This window comes from Nipponia nippon, unplaced genomic scaffold, assembly GCF_047370975.1.
Source record: "Nipponia nippon isolate SJK-2023a ecotype South Korea unplaced genomic scaffold, ASM4737097v1 scaffold_4, whole genome shotgun sequence".
NCBI classification, from domain to species: Eukaryota; Metazoa; Chordata; class Aves; order Pelecaniformes; family Threskiornithidae; genus Nipponia; species Nipponia nippon.
The window spans coordinates 31566437-31582732 of record NW_028262358.1 but is presented as its reverse complement, the minus strand read 5'-3'; positions in this window follow the sequence as shown (position 1 = coordinate 31582732).

Here is a 16296-nt window from a genome sequence, read left to right as displayed (position 1 = left end):
TATACTTCTGCCCAGTTCCTTGCTGCTATCATCACCATACTGTATCATCATCACAGTATCAGAGCTGTCCTGACACATTTGCACATTGAGCGGGCTCTGGTTGGGATGGCTGGATACTCAAGTCACATATTGCATAGTAGAGTGGCAGTCCCACCAGATCGACCAGATTAACACAGGTAAGAAGAGACCCTCATTACGTCAGTGATCATCTCAGCCCTGGCCTACGTACTCTGATGCTAATGTGGTGGCTGCATTGACAGAAATGAAGCTCAAGTTATGGTAAGAGTCAGGCTAAGAGGATAACAGCCAGAAAGAGTCAGGAGAAAGAGCTGTGATTAGACCAGACAGATGGGTCAGGAAAAGTATGCGACTTGGAGCACTGTAATTAGCATTCTGACCAAAGAAGTTTTGTTCCTTCATATCAATGCAGGTTAGCTGCTATCAGTCAGACACCTTTCTGTGCCATTCTTGAGAGGACATAGAAAAGCTAAAAGCTCAAGTACATTCAGGTAGTGGAAACTCAATAGCACCATTCCCAAGAGACTTTATACCGCAAGGCTCAGTATAACTGAATACACTTGCAGGGGTGTTCCCTTGCAGAATCTAGTCAGTCCCTCCATAATTTCATATAGCAAAATTAGTGTAATCTTAAAATCTCCAGGTTTTACCTGAAGGCAAAGGAATCTATTTTCTACAGAGCCTCATGAAAATTAGGCAGGCTTTGAAGAACTACTGTTTTGTATGGAGTTTTTTTTCCCTCTTATGTTTTGTGCGGCTTTCTTCCTAAAAATATAAAAAATGTTAATTAAACACTGTTGTTATATGCCACTGTCATGAAGGCAGCAATAACAAAACTGTGTAATTACAACCGAGTTTACCTTCCACGGGGGTGTCTGCTATTTAGGGAAAACTCTAAAGGGTCATTAACACCAGAAGGCAAGGCTTTTTAGCCAAGGTGATAGAAGATTTAAAGGATCAAGGCCCATGTCCACAAAAAAACACAAGGTCCCATAAAATGGATCTTGGGAGAAATCAGGTATCTCAGTCCAGGCATGCAATCCTTAAAGCCCTGCCTAATCCCCTGGGCTCCTAGACTATGTCTATACCAGTAAATTAAACGTGCCCAGGACTGTTTTCTGGCACTGAGGGCCCTGGCACAGGATGGCTTGCACCCATAACATTAAACTCTTTTATCCTTCAAGCAAGGCATTCGGATCCAAGTGGTTGTTAAGAACGGCCCCTGGCCCACACTGACTCCTGCAGTCAAGCCTGGGAGTTGTTTGGAAGAGCATGAACTGGCACAGGCCAAAACCATGGCAAGAATAAATTAACAGGAATCAGCTATTAATTTCATAGACGATGGAGTTGTAGTGCCCCAGAACATTTGCTGATACAGACATAACCCTAAAATCCTATCATGTGCACATATAGTATCTATATATACTTACATACTAGCTATATGTAAATATTTATGTAGAATATTATGCACTTATACCATATACTTACAAGGATGAAGTTTGGTCTGCATAGGAAGGATTTCTTGGCAAAAGCGTGGCAGACGGATGTTCATGTTGCTGGTTGACTAGCCATCAGCAGCCCTTACTTTCAAGCGTCTTCATTCCTCCCTTCCAGGTTAACCTTGAACTTCTACCTTCTCAGACACTGCAATTTTATTCTGAATAACTGGAAACATTTGGGGGTAATTTTCACATTCATTTTCACAACTGGAGTGTGTATTCATCCATGCTTAGAGGTGTTTGTCTGGAGATTGCCTTTGCTTTTGAGATTTGCTGGGAATCTCTGACACTGTCTCATGTCTATGCTGTACGTGATCTGGCAGATCCCAGGAACAGTGTGGAGCCCAGGACTCTCCTGTGATCGAGCACCTCGTGTCCACCTTGCTGGAAGGGAGCCTGAACCACCAGCTCTACCTGCTCCTCATGGTAAACAACACTGCAGCTCTTCAGAGCAGGAAGCCATTGCTCTGTCCTGTCTGCCTGACGTCAGTCACACAATGTCATTTTGCAGAGGCAAACAGGACACACAGGAATGACAGGATCGGCACAGCAATTGTGGGCCGGTTCCTGTAGCACGTATAGGACCTTGAGTGTGTCCCCAATTACAAAGTACACTTTGATTTCCCTTTGTAGTAATAGCTGTTTTTCCCTAAAACTACTCCAGGCAAGTCATGTGTAGGCATAGGGTATTTATTTACAGGCTTAGCCCTCAGACCACTCCTGTTTGTCCATGGATAGGATAGCACCCTCTGTCCATCCAGTCATCTTGCTTCAGTGGTGGAACACGAACAGTAGCTGGTCTTGACTTTTCTAGGAAAGAGCCTGAGCTACAAAGTCAAAATCCCATGCTGTAGAAGAAACCTTTCGTTCATATAAACTTGTCCATATAAATTGTTATCATGTTTTGTTCATACAAAACAATATACTGCACACATAGGTGCAGGGGACAGCCTCTAAACAGTCTGGACAATATCTGGATTTAGGTTATGTTTCACTGTACCAGAGGCATCTGAATCAGCATCAGCTAAAACTTGCTGCCTTAAGACCTGACTCTGCATGGTGTGCGACGCTGGGACACTCACAGAAGCCTGTTGCTCTGTGCAGCGGATCTTCCATGCTAGCAGGGCAACCTGAGCTCAGAAAGCCTGCTCGGCCGGATCCTGAAGCTGACTTGCCTGGCCCACGCGCCAGGCTGACACCTTTAAATTAGCAGGGGATATATAATGGCCACCAAGAAGGCTGGGGCACGGCACCCTGCCAGCTGCAGTTAGTGCCTGATGGGTGCTAAGGGGCTCGCAAAACAAAAGCCCAAGGCTCGTCTCCAAGCTGCCCATAGTCCACGTGTGAGTGGGAGGGTATGTCTTCACATCTGAAGACCTGAGCCAAAAGCCAGAGCAATACACTCTGTGACTGATGCCGCTGAGTCAAAAGGAAATGACCCACTCCTAGATAGCACTGCAGGAACTGCTGCAGGGATAGAGTCATGCACATGCACGGTCAGGCAAGGCACTCTGTAACTGAAAGCATCTGCAAACCCGCTCCGCAGCAGGAGCTCAGCCAAGCCGTGCCCTGCGAGGGCAGCAAGGGGGGCTTAGAGAGCCGGTGGGTCAGGAAGGAGGGCGCAGCCTGCCCGGACAGCGGCTCCTGCCGACAGCCGGCGAGAGGAGCCTCGCTCATCCCCTAACCCAGGCAGGGAGACGCTTTCCCCCTGTCAAAAAACAGCCCTCCCGGGCCTCTGGTCCGCTCTCCGCCGTCCCCGCAGGCCGGGGCCGCCACCGCGCCCGCCCGGCGCGCCCTTCCCCTCAGCGGGGCTCCCCGGTCCCGCTCCCGAGGCGGCGCCGGCCTGAGCCCGGCAGGGGGCAGCAGCGGCGCGCGCACCAACGGCCGCCCCGGCCCGCGCAACGGCCCTAACGGCCGGCGGGGCGCGGCCTCCCGCCCCGGGCTCTGCCCGCCCCGGGGCCTGCCGCCTCCCGCCGGGCAGCCCGCACCCCTGGGGCAGCAGCCGTCTCGCTTGGCGGCGGGGCGACGCGGCGTCGGCCTGGCGCGGTTCGGCGGGGCGAGGAGCGGGGCTGTGCCCTGAGGCGGCCCGGGGCAGAGGCAGCCGCCCAGCACCACCCGGGTGTCCTCAGGGGGCTCTGGAGCACCCCAGCCCTCACCCGCTGCCCAGCACTGTCACCTCCAAATAGGGCCACCTGAAGGAACCCCATGGTCGACCACAACAGCACTGGTGCCCGTTCTAGAGCATGCAGTGACCAAAACTATCTCATTTCCCTTCTCCCTTGGTGGGGAAGGAGGACATCCAGGTTTCCTGTCACGACAGTAGGGCAGTGCCATTGAGCCTAAGGGGAGCGTGGCCTCCGCCACCTCCTTGCTTTACCCCAAGGCCTCAGCCAAACACACCAATCCAGGGTTCGCATTTATGGTTGCCTTCACACACCCTTTTCTAAGCTTCCCTCGCTTCAGCGCAATCCCTTCTTGTAACAGTTGGGACATCGAGGCCAGTTGCAAGACTGCGTGTGCAAGTCCCTGCCAAGATTTTTCCCATTGTCACGGCTCGCCGAGTTCCTTCCCCTTCCTCCACCCACCAAATCCTGCTGGGTTACTGGAAACACTGCAGTCCTAATGTACCAGTGTCTTCAGGCCACCTATGGCAGAAAGGGATTTTTCCAGGAAAGGCACTTAAGACAATCACAATCACTCCTGACTTCTTTGCCACTTGCAACTGCTTCTCCTCCCTTACCGAAAAGGGGTGATAACCTATTTTGACACCATAAGAAAGGGGAGAAAGAAGGGGGGGGGGGGGGGGGGCGGGAAGGTGAATCTGTGTTCTCCAAGCTCCAGGACGCAGCCTAGCTGGCCAACCTGGTCCATATAAAACCCACTCCAGCTGCTAAGTCCATCACTTCTGTGGTGACCAGCCAGCAGGTGTGCAGATTGCCTAGAGAGTGCCTCCTCCTCCCCTCAAACCTTAGGAAATTGGGGGGAGGGGGACAGGACAGACGACACCAACCAAAAAATACCCCCTCCAAAACCCTAGGGAAACAATGTTGTCTAAGACTCAGAATAAGGCCATAAGAATCAAAATTTCTATATTAAAGGATGAGCTTTCATTTTGCAAATCCTTGGTCACTTTTCTTAAACTCTCTGAGCCTCGTAATTTTCAATACAGCAGCATCCTACCCACCCATGCAGTGGCTGGAGCATTCTGGTTTTACTGATTTTACAGTTTAATTACATGTGTTTAAAGTGACAATTGGATCTTTTTATGATGTGACCTGAAGGAAAATCAGACTGCTGATTAACTAGAGGTGGAGAACACTCCATTAACAAAGGCAATGAAGGCAGTAAGTCAGGACTGTGAGGTTCTTGTTCGCCTTCTCAAGGCCGGATTATTCTGTAGTTCTGCAAAAGCCACTTTGCTTTCACATGCCTTGGCTCCCCAAACTGCAAAATGGAGGAAAATGCCTATTGCACAGGAACAACATGAGATTTATTTAAATAAATAACACTGGCAATGTTCTTGGAAGTTGCCAGATAAAGCATGTCACATAAGAACAGAGGACAAAGTAAATACGGCCAATAGCTTTATCGTGAAGGAAGTAGCAAATATCTTTGTCTTTATGATGCTGAGAAACATAAGGAACGAACAGCTTCTTTCCACATTGTACCTTGCATTTGCTTGCTGAACATTCCCTGCCAGATATCCAATTTGCCACTGAATAGAACTCAGAAGGACTCGCACCTTATTTTCCTAGCACATCAGGCACAACCCTACAGAGAGTGAAATGCAAACAGAGAAACAACCAGAAGCTTTCTTGTACCATCAAAGATGTAGGAAAAGGAGCAAGGAAAGGTGGCAAACCACAAAGTTTGCCCAACAGAGAGGCCAAAACAGGGGAGAGAAGCATCAAAAGCAGCCACAGGCATCTGAGAGGAAAGCACAAGTGAGTGGGAGGAAGACAATGCAATAATACAAAAACAAAGCCGCTGGCCCATTTGGGCACATTCAGATTAAAGGGCAGGGGCCAGCCAGACTGACAACTATCTTGGAGCTCTTCACCAGGGAGCAAGGCATTGGTGCTTCTTGTATATAATAAAAAGGCTTTAGGCACTTCTCTTCATGCCAGCTCCCTTTATTACTTGTTCCTCAGTGAACCAGAGTCTTCCCCCCACGATGCCTTTCCCCAGCAGCCTTACCCTTAAGGCAAGTGCTGCTTTCTTCTGCCCACAACAACAGCAAAAGACAACATCCACCACCCCCCACCCCTGCCTGCCCCACCAGACCTGCCAAGGTACAAAATCTGCTGGAGCAACTTGCTAAAGACTTCCTTGGTTTGGTCGTTCTGAGGACAAAAGTCACAGTGTTTCAGTCACACCTCAGGTGCACTCGTTACCCAGCAGACCCCCACTGACCCAATGCATGAGAACCGTTAAACGATGATGGCCAGCTGCCTTGTATCTTCACAACCACAAGAGCACACAGCAAGCCCGCTCAGAACAGTACTGTAGACAGCTAGGAAATCTCCCTTCTCTCCACAACTCCTGCAAAGACATACACATGGGAATACCCCGACGTGCTTTTTAATGGCTTTTAAAACGTTCAGTTCTTGCCCCACAATTCAGAGCCCTCTGCATCCCAGTAGCATAGCACACGCAGTGTAACACAGCCCAGCAAAACCTGGGCGTGATGTAGGTGCCCTCAAAGCCCCTACCTCCATCTAAAACTTTTCTACAAGAAGTCATCCTCGCAGCCCCACTCATCACCCCAGAGTAAACTCCACTCCAGGTTTGGCATCCTCTGTGCACTGCGGGAACCTCAGGACTCCTCCTTGTCTAGGAAGTCCTTCGGTTTCCTTAAGAGTTTGCACTCACAGTATAAGAGCAGGCCCTGTATTTGCCCTTGTCTCCAATGTATTTGTGAGTGGTGGAGAACTGGGCTGCTGGGAGCCTCTGGACGCCACACTCCGATGGCTGGGAGAAGTACAGCAACCCAGAAAACGTGAGAAAAGCTGATCCCATTTCAGGCTTTGTATTGCCTCCAGGTAGTTGGGGTGTGATCCAGCCCCATCCTGCTTGAAGGACCTCCAGCCAAAAGGCCCACTGATCTTTAAGGAGATGCACGAGGCAGAAGGGACACAGCCTGGTGACCCCCACAAGCTTGGCTCGCCAGGTTGACGAAAGAATGTTTGTGGTGTAAAATGAAGGGAAGAGCCTGAGTGTCAGCTGTTGTTTCTCCTGGCTCAAAGATCACCAGGGAAACCTGGTCCCTCTGCTTTCCTAGATCTGAGGAGCTTGGCTTGACTCCAGAGAGACTGAAGGCACTGAACTGGGAGGGAGGGGAGGATCCTGCCATTAATAAAGGACTGGTTGCAAGCCTGGGGAAGGAGCCTATTCCATTACTCGGTTATCTCCGTTCCCTCTGGGAAGCCTTTGACCTCGAGGAAGGGTCTGAGTTTAATGTCATTCTTCAGGTAGGTAATTAAGCAGGAGGCTGGTGGAGGAAGCAATCTGTTCCATCTCTCCTCCCTGCTCCTGTCTCCATAGACCTCTTGCACCATGAAACAGAAGTCCTTACCTGTGCACAACCCTTACCTGTTGCCAAGTGCTGGGAAAGCAGTGGCTTCAGGAACTGTTATGAAAAGGTCACGGAGCTGCTAAAGTCTGACAGCATCTCCATCACATCCAAACCACAGCAGCCAGTTTGCTCTCTGCACCTCCTTCCACGGCTACAATAAAAAGCGGGCAGCCCAGCAGTTAATGCTTGCAACTCAGAGTAATTGAAATTGCACAGGGCCCAATTCCAACCCTGCTATTGTGCAAGTCTGGGAAAAGCACCAGTTCTCCCCGCCGCCCCCCCGAATGAAACAAAACACCCATCAAGCAGCAGGCTGGCTTGTCTGAATGAATTAATAGCTGTAAAACAACCTGAGTTCCACACAGGCCCGTCAAAGCCATTATCAGGGGTCTGACACTGGCTATCACCCACTCTGCCAGAAACACAGGGCAAAAAGGGGCTACGTCAGGCAACTGCAGAATGGCCTAGCCTCAGAGAGAGATTTGACATCATGCAGATACCTAACAGTAACATTTATCCATCAGGACTGATATAAACTAGACTTGAACCAGGCAATCTGGAGTTTCATAGCCACCCTCTCAGCTCCTAAGGCTCACAGCCTTAAAAGATTTAAGCATCTAAATAACATCAGCTGCCTGAAACCTAAATACCTTTGAAGAGCAGGGCCTCAGGATTAGCCTGCTAACCAGCAGAGCCTACCTTCGTGCCACTGGGAACACCAGCCCTGATGTCTCACCTGATACTTGTGAAGAGGCAATTGAGGGTTGAGAAGCAACCCAGTTAATTAAAGCAACCTGGTATCTTGCTTCTTAATAGGGAGATACAATCAATGTTAATCTTTTGGGTGTGCTACTAAATATCCAAAGGGGATGTTTGATCTGCAATTTCCCTCTTCCCTAATAGCATCTTTTCCCTACCCTGCACAATCAGTCACCCTGCAATTCACAGCTATAAATATTTTGGCTTGCTTGATAGCTGTAGCATTTCGGTGTCTTTCACCTCAAGCACTCATCCATTATCCACTGCTCCTTTGTGGCAGTTTCTGAGAGGATCCCCTGTTAAGCTACACAGGCTGTGAGCTCTGCATAGACTTTTCCTCAAGCTCCGTATGCCAAGCTGATCCACACCAGGTACCTGAAGGAGCAGTATCAAAGGAGAGCAAAGTTGCCACCTTGGGCAACTCAGAGAAGATGCAAGCCATTTGCCTGAACCACCACAGACAGCAGAGAGATCCGTCTCTGGCTGAAGAAGATGGATTAGACTGGGAGGCAGGGCAGACTGAAGAGGGGAATAGGGAAGCAGAGGGGCAGGAGGAGTAGTCAGGAGAAGGGCTGGGGAAGCATAAGGCAGGGGAAAGCTGAAGCAACAGGCAGTGGGGAGAGGCAGGATTTCTGGGGAGAAACAGGGTTTGAAATAAAGGAGGGGGGTGACTGACAGAGCAGGCATGGCTTAGAGTCAGAGATGAAGGCTGGCTGAGGAGACAACGTATGTGGAAGTGTGGAGACCACGTGAAAGAAGATGAAGACCGTTCTGAGTGTGGATGGAAAATCTAGTTATGGATATACTTGGGATCCTTCCTGACAAGTCCCAGCTATGGAGGCAGTTTTGGAGTTGCTATACCATGGGCTTGCCAAAGGGCCTAAGAAAATCCAATGACTTTTTACAATGGGGCTTGAGAAACCTCTGACATGATGTCTGGAAAGGACATGTGTCGTGTGAGTGGAAAGGATGAAACTTTGTAACCTGGAGACTCTTCCTAGGCATAAAGTTTGTGAGGCTTGGGGACGGTCAGTCAGTAAACAGCAGCAGAAGGTGCAATTAGTATTTCTGGAGGAAGAAGAGCAGAAAGGGTGTGCAGAGAATAGGAATGGATTGAAGGAAAAGCAATGCTGGTACCATTGTTCCCAGCCTCTTGGGCAACCACGTGCAAGTGCCCTAGATGAAGCTGGCTTTGCTGCAGGCTTTACAGCTAATGCCATTTTAACTTCTGACATGTCACTAATGGAGAAAGATTTAACATGTATTTATTCAATGTCACTAAAAATACTCCAGCAGTTGCGGGGGAAGGAGGATAGGGCTGATCGACTGGGGAGGGTGGGGAGGACCTGCACGTTTGCAAGGGCTGAAATGTGATGCTTACAAGTGGGATTTGGAAAGGCTCTCTCCTAGTAACTGCTGAGTATCCTCTGCCATGAAAACCTGCTGTCAAGTGTCATGTCAAATCAGGGAGACTGTGGGCAGAGGCTGAGAGCGACCCTTCTCCTAAGTGCAGCCTGATGGACGGAAAGTAATTGCACTGCGATGGCATTGCCTGAACCTGGCAGGTTCTCACTGGAAACAAATACTGTTTCCCTGGTAATGAAGGAAAGGTTTAGTCTGATTTCACTCCAGGTGAGTATGTTCAGTACAGCGAGTCCCTTTGCCACTGTTAACACTCACTGTTTTAGCCGTGAGTGGTAATCTGACAGGTTTTAATCTGTCTCGCAAAGTCTGCAGAAAGCGTGGGGCTGTAGGTCAGCTGAGAGGATGGCTGGGTGCACCATTCTCTTCCCCCTGCTCGGGCACGGTGCAAAGCCAGGTCACTGGCTCCGATCTTGTGCTTCTCCCTTGCCTCTGCATGGGGAGGCTCGGATCTGCAGCGAAGGGTGGCAGAGGGCCTTCTCTCTTCTCGCCCCAGAGCTGGATGCAGCCTCGATGCACAGACTGTGCAGGCTGTTCAGATCTGCAGCTACTTCCACATTGTGCGACCTGGAAGGTGGGCAACACGCTGGGCAGGGCACCACAGCTCCCTGCACTCCCTTGGTAAACCTGCCCCTGCCTTCCCTGGAATGACGGAAAGAGCATCTAATACCTCCTGTGCCAGGAGTGACTGTGATGTCCTGGCTCCTCCAACCCAGCTGGGCTTTTGGTCAGTAAATCATAAAGTAATAGGAAGCTTCTCTGCCTACAGTATGCAGCTCTGTTCCTATGCTTGCTAATTAGAGATGGGCTCACATGAAAGCTAAGATTCAAGCCTCCATGAGCACCAAGGGAACTCGGATCCAGATAAGACAGTGCTTGGATGCTTTGGTGACTGGCACCTTAAAAATTACATAGATAGACAGAGCACAGTGGAAATAGATGGGACTTTGCAGCTTTGGCTCTTCTCTGCTAGTTATAATTATTTAAGATGATGTTTCACATCACATTCAAGCTCCTATGCAGATAGCAGAGGCAGAGAACAAGAGATCTCAGCCACCTAGGAGAGCATTATGTGGATATGACAATGTTCAAACCCACTGGGCTCTGCCACGCTGCATTATTTAAGCCCAGTAACCAAATTTAGTAACCAGCCCCTGAGGCACTGAGAGAAAAACACAGCTTCCAGAGCTCCTTCCCTGCAGTCCTGTCTGCTTCCTCCCTTAAAGGAGCCACCAGCTTTTCTCTTCCTCTCCCGGCCCCACCAGCCAGGCCTGACCTCCCACGTTGCTCCCGCAGGTACAAGCCATCACCCACAGTGTGAAGCCCTGGGAGTCCGGCGCAGAGTTACCCGCGTGGGGAGAAGAAGAGCCGTTCCAGCTCCAGGCCTTCAGGATGCGGAGCACGGAGGCTGCATCTGTGCAGTGAGACGTGAGCTCAGGCGCGGACAGGCCAGCCCCACAGCCAGCACGCAGCCTGCCTGGGCTGCTGGCTGTTCCCCGGCCGTAGCTCTGTACGAGCTCAGGCTGCTAGCGCTCTCCACTCTGCCCAGACCAGGCTCTCACCTTCCTGGGAGCTTTGCGGCTCCAGCCAGATCTATGCATGAATGTGCCTGCTGGTAAGGTGTGTGGACAGAAGCAATTCTGGACAAACAAACAGGTTCAAACTTGTGCTTGGGTGAAGATCTCTCCTTGCCTCCCTTGCCCACCACGCGCTGCAGCTGGTGGGAGGAGGTGGGCCCAGCTCTACCTCCCACTGGCTCTAGCCTTCTCTCAAGGGCAGGGCTTTGTCACTGCTCCACAATGTCACAATGCCAAACGATGGCACTTATTTTCCAATTTTCAAAAGGATTAGGGCAAAGGGAGCCTGGGACACTTGGGCAGACCCTCTTCGCTGGCACCTCAGACTGTTGGTCATCTGGCTTGTGTTCAGTGAGCGGGTGCTATGCCATGCCACAGCAGGCCCTTGTCTCCCCAGTAAGATGGGAGTGCCCCAGTCCATGTACACAGCCAAGCTCTCTGGAGCGATCTGTGGGAAGGAGAGGTGGAACAGAGCGAATATTTAACCAGCACGGTGTCAATTGCAAGCACATGTCCACTGTGATGTTTGTCATCACAGGGCAGTGATCTTGTACATACGTTTGAGGCAACGCAGCTTAACTCCCCGCTGATTCTGGCAAAGCCGGCTTGAGAGACCCAGAATTTACCTTGGCATGTGAAGAGGTCATTTCAGTAAAACCCAAGCTCAGCCTCAGGGAGCCACGGAATAGTGCTGAGACCTGCTGGTACTGTAGGTGACTCCCGCCACCATGGCTATTAACTGCAAGGCGTGCCCTCTCCACGGCGGCGATCGGACGCCACAGCCTCTTAAAACTGTCTGCTGTCTCTCAGATCCCTCCCTGGCCTTCTGCCCAGAGCCCTGGAGGCAGCGAGTCGGAGACTGGTGTTTACAAACACGGCCTTTTAAACCTTGTGTGGAATGAGAAAAAGGAGCAAGCCCAGCTGAAGGGCCCTGGGAGGAGCAGATCTCATCGGGGCTCACTGGGAACATCTTCCTGAGCCACCTCTCTTGACCTAGATGAGCCAGGGCTGAGCTCAAGGACAGGCAGGACAAGGAACGATGGCCAGCCAGCAGTGAGGGGGCTCTCTAGGCAGTCGGGGCTCCCTCCAGATGTGCCTCACACAAGCTGGGCCTCTCTGGTGGCTACCGTGCCAGGGAGCATACAGCAAGACTGATGATAAAGGCCAGCTCTGCAAGGAAAGAAAGACTTTGGGCCTGCACAGACAGTATCAGCTTGTCCACAGGCCACGAATTCTCTACCATCTTGTGCCATTCCCAGATGCCGAACAGGTATGCAGGATTGATCAGGCTTTTTAACTTCTTTGTTGTTGCTGTTTTTGCAATACTCAGCCTGACCAAACTCGAAGATGGGTTATTTATTACATACCTCGAATGCCATGACACATATGGCCCATTGCACCAGTGCCCCTAAGCTACCCCGACCCCACAGCCATTTTATCTGTAAACCACAGGCTCCTTCCCAGTGCTCCTATTGTTCCAGCGACCACCAGAGCCGATACCAGCATTGGCCTCTGGTGGATGGTCCCGGCAAGCAGGCGACACTCCACATAAACCGAATTCTTCTCCCTCCCTGAGCCCCCGTGCCCGGTCAGCTCTTCCCTCCACCGCACAGACCCCCACGCAGGTGCTGCGAGTCTGTGCCGGTGAGAACGGCAGTGGTGCCTGTCATGTGGGCAACAGTCCTCGGAGAGCTGTCCTCATCCAACGCGTTTCCCCTGGGACACCAAATGCCTGTTGGCTGCTGGCTGGCTCCTGCTGCGCAGCGCTGGGTGTGACACCCGAGAGCGGGGTGATTTTCTGTGAAACCAATTTACTCGAGTCCTTTCTGAGGTCTTGTCTCGAGGGGGAAATTCTCCAGCGTTGCTGTTGTGGGAGAAGTTATTCTGCAATAACTTTTAAAATAGCTGCCCATGGGGACACAGTATGCTGGAAAAACAGTCATTTCATTCTGGTGTGATCACTCCAATTCGTGAGCCTGGCTCTTTCCCCTCCCTCCCATCCACTGGAAATGAGCTTGCTCGATTCAGCTGCAAGCTCTTCGCAGGCGAGGATTCGAGGGCGGCGGTTTGGCCTGCGATAGGACAGCCGCCCAGCTCTACGGGCTGGCCTGCTCTCCTCGCTGCTTCAAAACAAACGCCGAAGCGTGCAAATGTGCAAAGCTAGCGTGCAGCCCGCTCTCGGGAAGGGATGTGACTCCTCAGCCTTCTCTAGGGACCGGGATGGAAACAGAGCTGTGAAAATAAAAATAACGGTCCTGGTGAGACCACAGCAAAGACTTCCAGCAGCTGTGACTAACATTAAACCACTTGGCAAAGGGCTTTTCGCTCTCGCTCTCTCTGCCTCTCCCACTCTCCGGGAACCTCAGAAAGGGCATAACTGGAATCCCTGTCTGGGGAAGGGGAGGATGAAGAACACGCAGACGCCCAGCCTGGGATTTCCTACAGCTATTGCTCGTACCAGGCAGACAGGGGCCACGTGCAGCCGCTCCGAAAGCGACTCACAGGAAGAGAAAGGCATGAAGTTGTTTGTGTGAAATATATACACCAGGGCTGGCTGTGGGCAGCTCAGACCTCCATGGCCTTGGATGGGGAAGCAAGGCCCAGGGTTTTGCCAGAAGCTTGCCGCCACCCTGCCTGCTCTCTTATGCTAGCGGGGACGCGTCTGCTGCAGCAACCATCCAGGCAGAGGAGATTTTCAGGACGAGTTGCTTGGCAGGGAGGGAAGGGGCGAGCGGGTGTGGAAGAGGATAAACCTGTAATGTTCCTCAATTGCAGTGCAGAAACAGGCCTCAGATTTCCTCCTAGGGCTCAAACTTACCTCGGCAGAGCTCTTATCAGTGCAGGGAAAGAGCCGCCCCTGCCTGGTGCGCTGGGCCCTTCCCGGGACTGCAGGCTCCGTTCTTCTTCTGCCCTAGACTGAGGCAGTCGCAGCCTTCCTCAGGGCTGACCCGGCTGCGGCTGAGGGCCACAGGAGGCAGGTGGATGCCGCGGAACCAGACACACACGCTGCGCTCGGGCACAGGCAGGATGAGGCAGTTGCCTGTGGGCGAAACTACTTCAGGGGCTAGAAATCTGCTGACTGCCTCTACACAGAAGCAGGCTCAAGAAAGAAACCCCTTGTAGAGTAGCGGAGCTCTGGCCTGTCTCCTCTGTGCCACAAAGCACGTGCCGCTGGTGTCACACCCTTCTCATCAGATGAGTACGCCGGCCGTGGCCCATCATTAGCTGCTGAGCAGCAGCCTTCCTTCCCAGCCAGAGCACCCTCTCTACAGCGCTAACCTCTCTGAGGAGGGGGGAGCAGGGGAATAGCACTTTTAAAGCAGTCTGCCCTGCAAACCGTGGCCCCAGTAGTGTTTGCACTGAAGTCCAAAAGCAGGAAAAAGATCGGTCTTTTTGCTTTTTCTTCCAGGCAGTCAACACGTAACCTCTGGGACCCGGCTGCTTACGAGACACGGAGAGAAAATTTCTAAAAGACAACGATAAAGAGGACGTGGGTGCAGGGGGAGGAGGAAGGCGGGGACGGGGGAGAGGAGGGATACGTATGTCACAGCTTACCTCAGAGCCAGAATTAGAAGCTGGGTAAAAAAAATAAAATCACAGCAGGAAATAATGTGTGGCTTAAAATAGCAACATCAAATGGGAGCGAGAATGGGGAGTGGGTGGCATTTGAGGTTGCTGCTCTGTTCCTCCCTCAATGGCAGGGTGATTAATATGTCTACGCTACTTGTGTTTATGTAACAAAGGGCACTAAAGGCCAAAGCTGTATTTTCACTAACACTGCAGGGGAGTCTGTGAATCTTTTCTTCCCCCCATAGCATTAAGTGGGAGGATCTGCACTTGCGCTTCCTGCCCCAGAAACAAAAAAAAAAAAATTAAAAAAATCCATGCTTCAGCACTGCACACACAGTTACATTTCCACAGCTTGGCAGGGCGGCACAGAGACCTTTAAGGCTTTGAAGGCATTCTTCTGTCTTTCATGGCTCCCCACAGAAAAAGCCTGTTCCCAGAGCACACCTGTAAACGTGGTCGGGTTGTCTCTGGCTGGAGGCTGCGCTGTAATAGCAGGCAAGGTACCACTGCATGTTACTACACATTTTCATGCTCGTTCTCTGTATTTGCAGTGAATCATAGATCTCTGAGACGGGTCATGCAGTCCAGTTCCTTGCCAGCGCGGGATTGTTCCCAGCCATATACTTAATCCCTCACGTTTCTCTTGCGAAGACAGTGATTCAGACTGATCGGTCTTTTCTCTACACACCTTGTATCCTGAGAACTGCAATAAAGACTGGCAAGCACTCATGTGTTTTGGTAAGGAAGGGATATTTCTCTTGGGTGCATCAAGAAATATTCAGCCCATCACATTCACGTTCGCCAATGATGCTGAAGTTACCTAGCAAAGCGGCCGAGGGAGGCACAGCACTTGTTTTTCAGGCTGCTAAAAAACTCCTCTGGACTAATAAGCAGAACAGGGCTCCTCTGAACCTGCAGAGAAAGGTGAGAAAGCGTCCCAAGCGAGCCCCAAGGGGCTCGGGAAGCTTGCGTCTCAGCTGGTCACGCTCAGTACCTCCCACTCCTCTGAAAGGCAGTGTGCTGCTACAGCTCACCCCTCCCAGTGTTTGGTCCCCTCAGAGAGCAAAGGCAAGAGCAAAGACTTGCCTTCACCTGCACACACAGCGTACGCCTGCACCCCCTCATAGTCACTCCTCCTATCAAAATATCTGTTTGCAAATATCTGTACATGCAAATAGCATAAGGCCAAGTTTGTCGTGTGATAAAAACCTGCTGCGCGAGCCTGATTCTGATACTCTCTGACATCAGCAAATATCTTTGACATAAGCTGGGCCGTACTGCTGTCAGAGGAAGGAGAATCTGGCCCAGATCTGATGCAAATCTTCCCACAGGCAAGCAGAGCAGCACGATTTTTTTAAACATGGCATGCTGGTGGCTGCAGACAGAGATCACTCCCAGCAACTCCAGCAACATGTATAATATCCTGCTAGTTAAATCCAGCCATGGTAAATATCTCCTCCGTGTTACCCCTCCAAGCAAATATAGTACCTGTATGGAAGAAATTCCTCAGAACATTTCCCGTCTGGAGCTGAAGCTTGCCAGGGACTGAATTTCCTGTGAGGCTACAGTTGGGAATGCAAAGCAAAGAAGCTAACAAGAAAATGAGATGATACATATTTGAACCTGCTCTACACAGATCCTCCTCAGCAAGCACATCCCCCGTCCCCCATTTAAATAAAAATGAAGCACTTTCAGATTTTCAAATATCGGCTGGGTTATTTTTCATTAGTAATTCTTATTTTTACCCCACTGCCTCCCTTTCTGCCTATTTTTTTCCAGCTGCAATTCTGTGACTTACACATCCTGAAAATGAAAGAGGTTGTTTTTGCCAATAGCAAAGTGCTATGAATCCTTTCAACCATCTGGAAATGGATTT